We start from the raw sequence: 13487 nt of genomic DNA, 5'->3' as shown, positions 1-13487 counted from the left end.
CTTAAGCATGTCATCTATCGTTGATTATGCCATCTTCTAATTGTAAGAGGATCATGCAACAATGTTTCTGAAAGGGCACTACGCCTAATCTCTCTTCTACTGCCACTTTTTCGTCCTAGAGTCTAAAATCTAGGGACCAGAGACTAGGGACTTCATTTTTGCTCAGTTAAACTTATAGATCAGTCAAGCTAGGTACGTCATACGGCACGTACTGTTCGATAAGAAATACACTGTTGAATACATTCCTAATGTAAGTCAAGCGATGACGTATTGTCGTATCGCATATAACATTTAGAATGACACACTTCCATGATTACAAAATACGCGTTTTTGTTACTTTATGCGTGACAAAAGAATTATTTGATAGATGTGATTTTCTTCGGAAATGAAGCAAAAATAATAGAGAAAAATTATAAAAACCTCTATAAAATACGGAACTTCTTACGTTAGTTTATTTAAATATGTATTTTTCATATCTTCAATTTTTTGTTTAACGAAACCTGTTCTACGAAAATTTTATAGTTTTACTTCTGACGATGATGTAGCTGTTTTTAAATATAACATTCATCACTATGATGAAATTTGTTTCATTTTATATAATATCGTTGAAAAGAAATAGAACTCATCCAACTTTTTATGTAATGGAGTTAGTTGATAATAAATATATTGACAAGTTGTATGTGTATAATATGTTGGTAAGTAACAATATTAATAAATATAAATAGAAACATATAAAAAATGATATTTCGGTTAATAAAATTAAATACAATATCCCATATTTTAATCTACTAAAACGAAAAAATATATTCATAAAAATAAACTATACGAGTTATTAAACATGTCTAGATAATTATATACTACTTTATATTGTTATATATATATTATATATTAAATATTGAATTATATATTAAAGATATGAAAAATGTAATGTTTCACAATTAAGATATAAAAACTACTTATTATCAGAAATCTCTCTAGCTTCGTTTAACTAACGGAAGAAAAAGGTAGATATCTATATCATAGAACTGCACAATCTATCCGATCTTAATGCAGAAATAGTTTTTGCAAATATGTACATAGATATATTACTTCTTATGTCATTTGTAATGTCTATTCTATCTAAGTATTTCATCATTAAACATCTCTAATAGTATAGACATACATACATGTGCTACCCGTAAATGTGTGTACATACACTACACATACATATGTTTCAAACAATTTCATACATAGAGAGGCATCAAATTGTACTACCATATATATGAAATGACAGAATTTTCTTTTCATTGTGAGGCAAATTCAATTGACTATAGTTGAAACTATTTATATTGCACTTGGACAAATATCGATTCGATTGCATCCCGATTTTGACAACTTTTAAAACTGATCATTATAATTATATTTCATCGCTTTTGATCGCTTCATGTTATAACATTTTATATAATATAAAAAAGAGATAGGGATACAAGGAAATAATCAAAATAATATTATGTAACAATTAATAAAACACTGCAACTTAAATAAATTTTAGTTCGAAATAACACAAGTTATTTGAATATTTTCTTAACGATACATCTTTTCTTATATTTATTTTCTGACAGATAAAAGTAATCGAAATATTGCATTATATAAAATTTGTCAGCCACTTTCATATATACTGACTAAAACAGTTAGAACGTTACTAACAATGAATACTAATGAATGAATACTAATATAGCAGTTACATTAATTATAAGTACTACAATATGAAATATTCTACAGCATTAAACGCTAAAACTTCTTTGTATATATTCAGCTTTAAACCTGATATTCAGTCCCCTACTCAAAGGATCCTTTAACTCGAAATTTCTATAATCATAAATAGACTGCAGATTTATATGCATTTATGAGAAACTGAAAGTTGCAGAACGCACAAAATGCACATAATACTCAAAAATATATAAAATATACTCATTAATGAGTGAAACAAATTTTTGCTACAACGTAGAGTACATGGAATATAGGATGTATTTCTGCTGTTCCTAAAAAAGTGTTGATAAAAAACTAATTTGCATAAATATCTACAGCATAATCATGAAATTGAAAGTTATAAAGGTGAATCAATTTGAGATAGGTCGATTTAAAATTCTTCTAAATATAACTATGATATAATTTATTCGCGGCAGAAATAGAGAAAATGCGGGATCCCTAAATAAAGAAATTATTACATCTAAAAAATTGATAATCCAAGTTACGAGTTATCGGATTGAATTGAAAAATATCCATAAGAAACATCGCTGTATTAAACAAAGTCAAAATATTCTTTTCATCTCCATAAATTAATTTGCATTCATTCCCGCCGTTGCATGATCTAGAATCTAAAATCTAGATTTTGTATAGCACAGAAAATGCCTCGATTGTTTCCAGCGATTTGTAAGTCACTCGGCAATACTCTATTTCCAATTTAGCGTAACGTTAATCAAACAACTCTGCTATATATATAAGTAAATGCTGTTTAATGAATAATGCTAATAATGAAAGAGAGGAAAAGATCGGATGACGAGCGATATACGATAGTGAGATGAAAACGAATCCAATTTAATTTAAGTTAAAAGCGACACGAATGTGACGAACGCGTTTCTGTCTATACATGGCAGAGCAGACAGTGTCACGTGCATCATCACCCAATATAATATAGCTGACGTTCATCTTTCTTCTGCAAAAATACCAACTAATTAACCATCGTGTCTGCTCGACCTTGCAATTAATCGTACCGTTGCGCATGGCTACGTATTCGCTTCCGGCGTAATCCTTGATATATTGCCAATAAAGTTCTTAATTACACAGAACCACACCAAATTACGATTTCCACGAGAAATGTAGAGTAAGTGTGCCGTCATATTATGTTCCAATGCACTTTGCCCAGTAATATGCCGAGTAATTGTTTGAAATGTAATTAGGAAATCGACTAACTCGAATAACTTTCCCGATACTTTGTACACTTTACAGTTTATACAGTCCGGAAAGTTGCAATAAGCTAAGTAAATTAGTTGTTGAATGAGAGCACCCTTATTATTCCATAATTTCAGTTTTCGGATTGATCAAATTGTTGGAGACATTTGAGTAGATACGATACAAATACGAGTTAGAATACACTATTGTTGAAAATAGTTAACAATTATTTCTTTTTCTCTATTTGATTTACATATATACCATATTATATATACAATTTAAGAGAAAAGGCTGTAGTATAGTATAAGGTATAAAAGTTTTGACGTTTCAAAAATAAACGAGTTTAAATTTCAGATTTTTCGTTCATATATAAACTTGGTTATATCTATCAACAAATATGTTTACCGTAAACAACTGCTATGTATTTACATAACTTAAATACGTAACAAACCAGAATTTGCTGTGCAATATACATATATATAGTAGTGAAAAAAAGTTTAAGACAACTACCTTCCCGATTGATTATCACACCATATTATAAATACTAAATAACCAACAGTTCGAAGTTGTCCTTACGATTACATGTACACTCACACTCTATCTACGAACGATCATGAGACTTACAAAACATGAACAATACTTGACAAGATGAGTATGAAACGATTCGTATTTGCTGCTGACATTAATTTAAGATGAACATTCAAACACAGTAGCGCTTCAAATTAATCGAACAACAATAAGTCTATTTAACATGATATATTAAATTTATAATAATAATTACCAAATTTAAATGAAAATCGTGGATACAGCCAGCAATCTACGCCCAGACGATATATAGATTGTAACATCAGTACGCAAGAAGAGAAAGACATTTGCTGAAATATAGCAAATATTGTTGGAAGATCTGAGACAGTTTGTAAGCAAGTATAGTATCTATAAATGTAGAAAAATATGCTTGCCATTGGGGTTAGGTTATCAATTTTATCAATTAAAAGACTACAGACTCTTATCCAAAAAGGATCATTTTCGAACTGTTACTGATTTCTAAAATGAAATTTGCGCTAAAAATAATCTGACCATTTGTCTAAAAGCCGTTCGGGAGTATCTTCACAATTTTGGCCCCAAAGGACGCATATTTCAGAAGAACACTCAGTTGCAAAAATCGAAAGCTAGGAATTGCGTTCATTGAAGCACACAAACACTGGACATTGCAAGATTTGGAAGAAGTGTTAGTTTCTGATAAATCGAATATTAAAAGGGTGTAATGAAGTGGAATTCGAATAATTTTATTACATTAATAACAATTTTTACATTATCCGAACAATTCAAGTAATATCGAACAATTGCAGACTATTGGTCATTTATTATCTATAATATAGCGCAATAATTTATCTAAAAGTAGTCGCGTTAAGCTTCAAAATTCGAATGTTTTAATTGCTCTGATCGTTTCGTTAGTGATGTTTATTGGTATATAAATGTTAATTCTAGGTTTGTCTTTGAACATAAAGCATATAAAAAGAGACATTGTTTCATATCGCTGCATATTTCTTTAAAATAATGAAAGAAGAAGACACACAGATATCAAAACAAAGTATTGCTATAATTTGAAAAAAGAATGCATGAAATTAGTAATGGCATACCTATCACTGACAATTTTCTCCGAAGAAAGACAAAGAAATAACATATGAGCCTACTATTTTCGTTTTACCGAATGTTCTTATGAATAAACTGTAAATTGTCTCGAGGAAAGTAAAAGAAAAGGAAGGAAGGAAAATATTCCTGTAGTATGGCAAATTATATAACACAAATATAAAATATACAAATTAGTAATACCGACAAATGAATTATATATACAAGATTAGGATTCTAACTTTCTGGAATGGGATATAGAGAGTTACAAAATATACCTCACCCAATCCAATTAAAACGAAACGCAATCATCGGATTAAATACATAACTTTAGAATCATGAGAATCCGTAGAGAAGACACCGACCTGTGTTCAATTTGTCCTATCAGATCCAACACAAATGAATTCGGATTTGTCATATATGAACAGATAATAAGAAACATATAAAATTGAATAGAAACATCGATGTACGTACGTAGATAAGAACATTCGTTTCATCATACCGGATACAAGAACCACCGGCTTTCTCAAATCCAATACGAACACCATCGGACAATCAGTCTCAATATACACACTGCGAAAAGCACTAATCCCAATAGAGACACCACATCGATCACCCGATAGATACTCTACCAAATTCATCAGTCTCGATACAGACACCATTCGAACTATCGTACCTGATACAGGATACAGACACGAGCAACTCCCACAGATATGATACGCACGCAATCCAACTCGTCGAATTTATTTTATGTTCATTTTGTATACGGTTGCATTTTGTAGCAGGGTCATTCCCATTGCTTTTTGTGGCAGTGGCCTTTTCGACACGGCGAATGCTGTATTGAGTTGTAGTCGGAGATTAACCGAACGTTTTAAAATAGCGACAATAAATACGAAATATAGGCTACTTTTTTTAAAGTATATTTCTTACATCAGCAACCTGGGATCTCGAATGCTAACTGACCAGGAATACCATAGAGCACAGCATCAGTGAAACTATGATGTATGAGGGGTATAAATGTCTCGGAATACGGGACATGTTCCCCAAATCCTAATATAGCTCTGTTAAACCTGATAAGTTTAGAAATGCCTGCATGATACCTAGTAAAGTGTTAAATCCACTGGTAATTTTATCGTACCTGATGAATCTAGTATTTTTGTTATGTCTGTTGAATCGAATTGTATCTGTCTCGAATTTGACGGGCCCGATGGTATCCATGGCGACCATTACGTGTTGAATAGATTTAATATTTATGTCAGGTATGATTAATGTAACCTTCTGCTACTGTAATAAAATGATGAAACATTTAGTATGAGTAATCTAGAAAATAATTACCTCTGTACGTAAAGTATCTCTAACAATAAATATAAATGATTATCTTTGCTGTAAGAAACAGATATCGAATTGTACACTTCTTTTCATCGCCATCAGATTTTTCACAGATGTAAATGAAGCGTTTTATAGAAGCAAAAATGGATATACACGCAACTACCAACGATATCATAAATATTTAAAAAATAGGACGATGACGTATAGGTGATCGTTACTAACCTAAATTGAAATGTTTACATTGGGAGTTGGGACAAATCCGATCTATCCAGGTAAAAGCACATCCACAAATAAATAATCCTAAATAAATAATCTGTACAATCATTTGCATATCGATAGCAGAAGCAAGCATTGTATAAACGATCCAAATATAAATAATACTCAATACTGTGACGATAACGAGAATACTGGCAAATTCTACATATCAGAAGAATAGCAAACTAAACAATCATTTTCATATTATCATGAAATAAATGAAACTAATCATTTTCCTGTTTCTTTCAAGATAATTTATATTAAATAATATATAATCTAAACGAAAAAACAACTTATCTATGAGAATAAATTCGAAATAAAATACGTTATTGATAAAGCAGTGAGATCTAATCGGAACTTTGAAAAAATAATAGTGAATTCGTTCCAGTTTTTAATCGTTTAATTAACTAATTACCTGAACTGATTAAGGATCACAGGAAAAACATAAATAAACTTTCATATGCTTACTCAGAGAACAGAACATCTATTAAAATAACAAATATTTTGTTGTTACATAATTCAAAAACATAAAATAATTTCTATAGCTAAAAACAAGGTACTTAATCATACTGTTACAAATATTTCAATCTTTCTCAAAATTTTATAAAATTTACTTAATCAAATAAAATATATGTAAATTGAAGAGGAAACAGATATTAACGGAAAAGATATTAAGTACATCCTACGAATTCCCTCTTATAGAAACAATGTTCAAAATTAAAATTTAAATATAGAAATTGATTGAAAATGCTAGAAATACCTATACCAAATATTATAAATTCATACTCGCCGCATAATATTCTTTTAAAATATTACTTTACACAATACATATGTTCTAACGAGATTTTTATATTGATATTCTGCTCTCATTATAGTAACAAACAATTTTAAGAAAAACGTTAAAGAGATACAATTGGGCCGAATTATAATAATTTAATTTTATTATATTTTATGTTCCCACCCAAGAATAAGAAAAGGCGTTATCCATACATGTTATTTATGTGAATATATTAACGGTAATTAGCGCGGATAATTAATAATAATTAATAGACGAACAGATAAACAGCAACGTTCGACATCATCATATTTATGCGAACAGTTGTAATTGTAAATGTTTATGAAAATATTTACACACGATCGGCCATATAATAGCTCATAAAAAGAAAGTTACAATCGATTTTATTTTGGGAAATAATAGTTAAATCCAATAATACTATCTATTGTAGATAACAACTTCTCTTATCATTTTTGGCTGTTACTTGCTATCGCATCTAATTTGAATATTTGAAACATAGTTACTCACAAAAATATTAACTTACTTTCCATAGGAAACTTTTATGAATGTATTATATTATGTACATTATACGAAACTTTTTAATGTTTCATTAATGGAATAAGATGTGGATGGAATTGGAATGAGACACGATTATCGTGATTATATTGGTAAAATTTGAAACCAATCCAATAATATATACGTAGAAGTGACAGAACATTCATTGCAAACATACATAATAATAATAAAAAAATTAATATACTACATGAGTCTTAAACACATAATTAATAGTAAAAATGGTCTCTCTAAATATCATAACTTACTACAATAAATACTCCACTAAATACTCTAGTGAATAATTGACTATTTAAATAGTAATCTTTACGAAGTGTACTTGTATGTTTGCAATAAATTAATAAATATCTTATACCTTCTATACACATTATCAGATTTATTTCAAACGTTACTAATATAATCATGATTGTCATATCTCATTACAGCGCTAATAAAACATCATAAAGTTTCGTATAACACTTGTAATAAACCTATGTATATATTTATAAAAAGTTTCTATAGGGTGTCCGAATACTTTCGCGAGCCACTATACATATGTGATTTTAATACATCGTTGAAACCATAAGAATTGAAAAGATATGTATCACACGATTAACATGGACAAGTATATATGTACATAGATATATATATAGAGTGATCCACTCGTGTAAATGACATTAAATTGATTAGTTGAAGATATATTTTAACTTTGATCTTGTAAAAATAATCGTATGAAAAACAAACAGATACATATAGGTATAAACACAAGTGTACTGCTACTGCGATATATCTTTCTTTGTTTTTCATACGAGAAGTTTTACGAAATAAAAGTTCAAATACCTTGTAAACTAATCAATTTCGATCTATTTGATTATTAAGTAAAAGATATTCATTTTTTATATCTAGAAAATAAAAAGATCGCTTGGCATCGATTGCTATATAGAAACATTTATAATTCACTTTAGAAAAATAAAGGTAAACGTAAAATCGTCAAAACACACTTGGAACCTTTTCATTTTGCCTAATGACATATCTTTTATTTTCTATCGTTTTAGAGCTACATATATGTATGTAGATTTGCCAAATTGCACAGAATACTCTGCATAATATAGTAAATATTTCATTAAAAGTTCGACGTTAAATTTTGTATATACGTAGTACATTAAGAGAAAAAGGATCCTGTTTAATACTTCAAAAACTCATGATATTCATTAGAAAGAACAGAAACTAATTAATCGATATGATAATTCCAATCTAAAATGGAAGCTTAATGCTTTCCATTTTCTTGTAAGAAAATTTAATGAGATTGATTTGTTCATACATAACAATCCAATTGAATTACAGCAATGAACAGAAATTATGCGTAATACATAACAGAAAGAAAGATAAAATGAATAGATTCTTTACAAATATATATACATACGTATAGTATATCATGTACAACACTACCGACTGTCAGAGATTTTGCATAAATGATGTAAATAATAGATTTGTGAGAAAAATATTAAGGGACAGAAGTTTTCTACTGTTTATATTGTATAATACGTTACGGTAACTTTTAATTTATGTTGAGTTTCTCATAATAAAGAAATCATGGATAACCTAACTAAATTTTTTTCACATATTTTTTGTCATAGTCTTTTTTATAATAAGGAACCCACAGTAACGAAATTAAGAAATTAAATTACTGAATTTTTACCGAAAAATTGTTGATATTCGAACTGTTATAACCTGGTGAGAAAAAATCATATAACAATTCATTTGACATCATTTTACTACGAAGCACCTATTTTCATCTCGATAAGATGAATCATCTCGAAGATGCTTTTACGCTAACAAACAGTATGAAAATGTAAAGATGGTTTCCTTCCCCGAAGATTTTATAGAACTAAACGCCTCTGCAAAATTTTAAAAATTTCTTCACGGCTTACATCACCATGAAGAATGAAGATTGAAACCTCTCTTTTACAACGACTCCTTAAAAGTTTATGTACGATTTCCTGTTGCCGTTTTATTGTGTTTTAAATGAACAGTGTGATGTCGATATTAAAATAGCGAATAACGAACGTTACTCTCTCTCACACACACACACGAAATTACCAAAAAATGTATACATGTATGTATGTACTTCCAAAAAATATTTTACTCCAAAAAAATTGATTACAAATTCTACATTGATTAAGCATTTTTTTTATTCCTGTCGGCAAAGATAAAAGAAATTTTATTTGAATTGAGTTCCCTTAAATAACTCAAAATTTTCAAAAATTCATATTATTAAACAAATATATCGGAACAATCGATAATTATATCGAAATTATATAAAAAATATTGAAATGTAAACAGCAATTCAATATCATAACAGGCATATGTAGATGTATATGTAGATATATATACATAGGTATGTGTATATACCTCAGCTATTATTACTTCCTGATTAGCCAAACCCAAAGAATACACGATATATCTTACATAAGGTGTCTTGATTATTAGGGATTGTCTTTAGCTTGGCCAAAATGAAATTTTATCATACATTCTTACATGCTATAAAAATCATCTTAATTTCGTTTCTGTGACTGCATTACATTCTATCTTTACATTAATAAATAAATACTACCTTACTTTATTCCAGGAAAGCTTATTTTTCACATTAAAGAATATGCTTAATAATCGGTTTACTAAGAATTAAATTGAAGAATTAATCAAAATATATAAATGATGAAAAAACCAGTGTTACACAGAAAATATAAGTTGTTAAAAATACTCGTTTCGTTAGCATTATGATATTTGAAATGTGATAATGCGCAAAATAAAAAACAAATTTAAAAATTTTCAGAGAAAATGTTAAAATTAAGAAATGAAATAAGATTTCATACAACATAATTTGTCTTAAATAGTTGTTTTATTTTCATGCTACTATGCATATATGCATTTACCTTGATACGATGCGTTGCACTGTCTAAAAATTTTTCGGCAGCGATGTCGTTTATTTGCGTAATAATCGTTTTCGTTATCGCTAGAAAATCGTCCTCCGATAAAGTTGGTTAGCCAGTAGCTACAAAATTGCTAATATAGGAAAGCGTTTCACTAATTATTTATGCACACACTGAATACATTTTTCACCACTGAACTCTATACATTAGTATAAACTGTCGATAAATAGATAATGCCGGCACAGTGTGTTCTCTTTTTCTCCCAAGATCGAAACTATTAAGTACTGGAATCGAGTAGTCAAGCAGTTTTCAGAAACTGATTGTAAAATCAAACTTGACGTATTCTCTTGCTTGTCTCATCGATTAGAAATGAAAGTACTGCAGATTTCGATTTACGATAAGTACTTTGTACTCCTTGCATTGAGGTTAGGTTTTGCATTAAGTACAAGAATCATGTGAGCCATTAAATGACGTCGATAACAAACCCTATAATTTGCTAACACACGTCAGCCGTACTTTTTTATCGTTTAATTGCATACACTTCCTTCCGGTTTCTTGCAATTTGGGACACGTATCGATATGAACAATTAATATGTTCAGCAATTAATACGATCCGAAAATTTAATGAATTGAATGATATTACAGCAGCTTAGAGTCGGACTATTTTATTCCTTTTTTTAAATTTTGTTTAATTGATCAGAGAAATTATGTTACGTTTGCAGAAAAACATTTTGGATCATTCCCATCATCTATCAATATGACTAACGCAGAACGATGGTCACCACGCTGTCTTACCAAGGAAATCCACAATTTCTTTCTCTGAGACACTTGGATCGTATCGACCGGCTTGTTTTGCGGAAATTTTCGTTGCACCAAGAAGGACACACAAATACATATGTTGAATTTGATCAGTTGCAATGGCGAGGTTTCGTCTCGTTGTTTCTTCGCCACAGTGAATCACGTTTACTACCCTTTCTCTCAAACAGAATGTGTACACTCGTGTAGTATCCGTAAAGAAAATTTTTATGTAATTGATACAATAAGTATCTGCCTCTTTTTCAACTTGTCATTCAACAATTCGATGGTACATCGAATGACACTTAACCTAAGCGCGTCGTAAAAATGCGAAGCGCACCACCGCCAAGTCGTGTCGTGTCGTGTTGTGTGCACGATATTCGTCAGTTCTAACCTTGAAAATACAGGTTTCAACTTGTCGAACTGAAACTTTAACGATAAGTACGCGGTAACTAACGAACGTCGTCAATTCTCGATATTGTTTTCACCGTAGAAAATAACTCGTCACCGAAAACTTTTCGCCAACTACTCCATTTTTGTGAATACAAGTTGTCGATCATACTCTTTACACCGGACGGATGAATAAACCACGAAGTAAGGATATTTTAATCGGATAGCCGAGGCTATGGTGCCGCGTTGTAGGCCATAAAGCGGCCGGCACGCAAAAAACCGGTGGCAGTCTCAAGAACCGTACACCCCCGATTACACATCCTTCCTGGAGCCCTGGCAAGAGCCAACTGCTCGGCGCACTTGTATGCCAACATTCAAGGCGGTCTCACACAACTCACAAGTGACCAGCTGATCGAACAAACTACCTGGACGTTTATTACGCACACTAGTTTGATTACCTCCTACTCTGTATAAACATACTTATTTAAATTAAATGTAACTTGTCTTGAATTTTAAATGCATATACTACTGAAAAAACAATCTATGCGATCAAAGAAATTAAACGGAAAAAGAGCAAACCAGAGAAGAGGAACAGCGATCGTATGTCCCCCTCCTGTCTTTAATATAATCACTACTTCATATGAGTTACCAAATTTTCAAGGGAGTTGAAAGAGGGCACCACTGACTGCAATCGTGTAGGGACACTCCAAACTCTGCCATCAGATGGCTACCGGCACACCGACATGCAATACTTTCTCGCTAGTACTTTCAATCTTATCGGTTCCTATCATATTCCTACGAATATAACTTATGAGCTTTCCCATCACGGTGACTGCTTAAGTTACGACTCTGCAAGATAAATTTTATTAATGAGTTTACTAATGATCATATAAACAGATCTGGACACTAGTTAGAGAAAATCGACCAAAAATTGAGTCGTATCTAGTTGTGACAAATCAATATGGACAGTAGGCAAAGATCGCGTTCTTGAGAGACAGACAAAAATGAATATAGTGTCTCTCTGTCTCTGGCTGAACATTCATAGTATGTCACGCATGCGCAGAACGAGAACCTTGCTTATCATGTTGATTTTTCACAGCTAGTCACGACTCAATTTTCGGACGGTTTTCCCTAGACTTCGGTGTACGAGTGTCTAGATCTATTTGTATGAGCCACTCCGAAGGAAATGGAAAACACGATCATGTGGTACTTTAGGGTCGCATTGATCATTGATCACTGACTCAATGACCTGTATTGGAAGGAGAAAATAAACCAGTTAACCATTTACATTGATCCAGTCTTACTTAATAAAAATAAAATTGCGCTTCCGCAATCACATCCTATCACCAATGCGGCCCTAAATAGTATGTCCCCTCCTCCCTGGAAACGGCTCCATCTTCTCTCAATTATTGCACACTCCCTATAGTCTCTATAGTTCCTGTATTCCCATGTCCATGACAGTCAGAACTCTTAAACCAGTTAATCCCGTAACTTAAAATTTATATTTTGAAATTCTATAGGTCGAGAACTACAAGATTGCAAATAAAACATATAATTTTTGGTACCTTAAAATAAAGTTTAACCAATTCAAGGGAATAAAAGACAATTTTTTAATTTGTGATTGAAAAATGTTTAATCGTCATTGACGTATCTTTGTAGATTATATTTTGTTCATAAGTAATATACTCTTTGATTGATTAATTGTGTGTAACGTTAAAGGAATTTAACATAATATATATATGCTAAATTATACATATATATAATTTTTACATAATAAATATGCTTTATGGAATCACCTTTGCTAGAATAATTTTCGGACATATCAATCCACGCCTGTCATAAATAATGAGTAGAGAACGTTCAAATTTATTATAAAAATATTATTTTTTATTTAAATAAAA

General features: G+C 30.6%; 1 protein-coding gene across 1 annotated transcript in view; it reads right to left on the bottom strand.

Moving 5' to 3' along the window:
• LOC122568463 (serine-rich adhesin for platelets) overlaps positions 1-12158 on the bottom strand; it is a 129061-nt gene extending 116903 nt beyond the window's left edge. Inside the window, exon 1 of the mRNA XM_043728212.1 lies at positions 10405-12158. The gene's annotated coding sequence lies outside the window, so the exon portion shown is untranslated. The remainder of the gene's footprint in view (positions 1-10404) is intronic.
• Positions 12159-13487: the final 1329 nt, after the last annotated feature.

Source organism: Bombus pyrosoma, linkage group LG6, assembly GCF_014825855.1.
Source record: "Bombus pyrosoma isolate SC7728 linkage group LG6, ASM1482585v1, whole genome shotgun sequence".
Classification (NCBI taxonomy): domain Eukaryota; kingdom Metazoa; phylum Arthropoda; class Insecta; order Hymenoptera; family Apidae; genus Bombus; species Bombus pyrosoma.
This window is presented reverse-complemented; position numbering and strand designations above follow the sequence as displayed.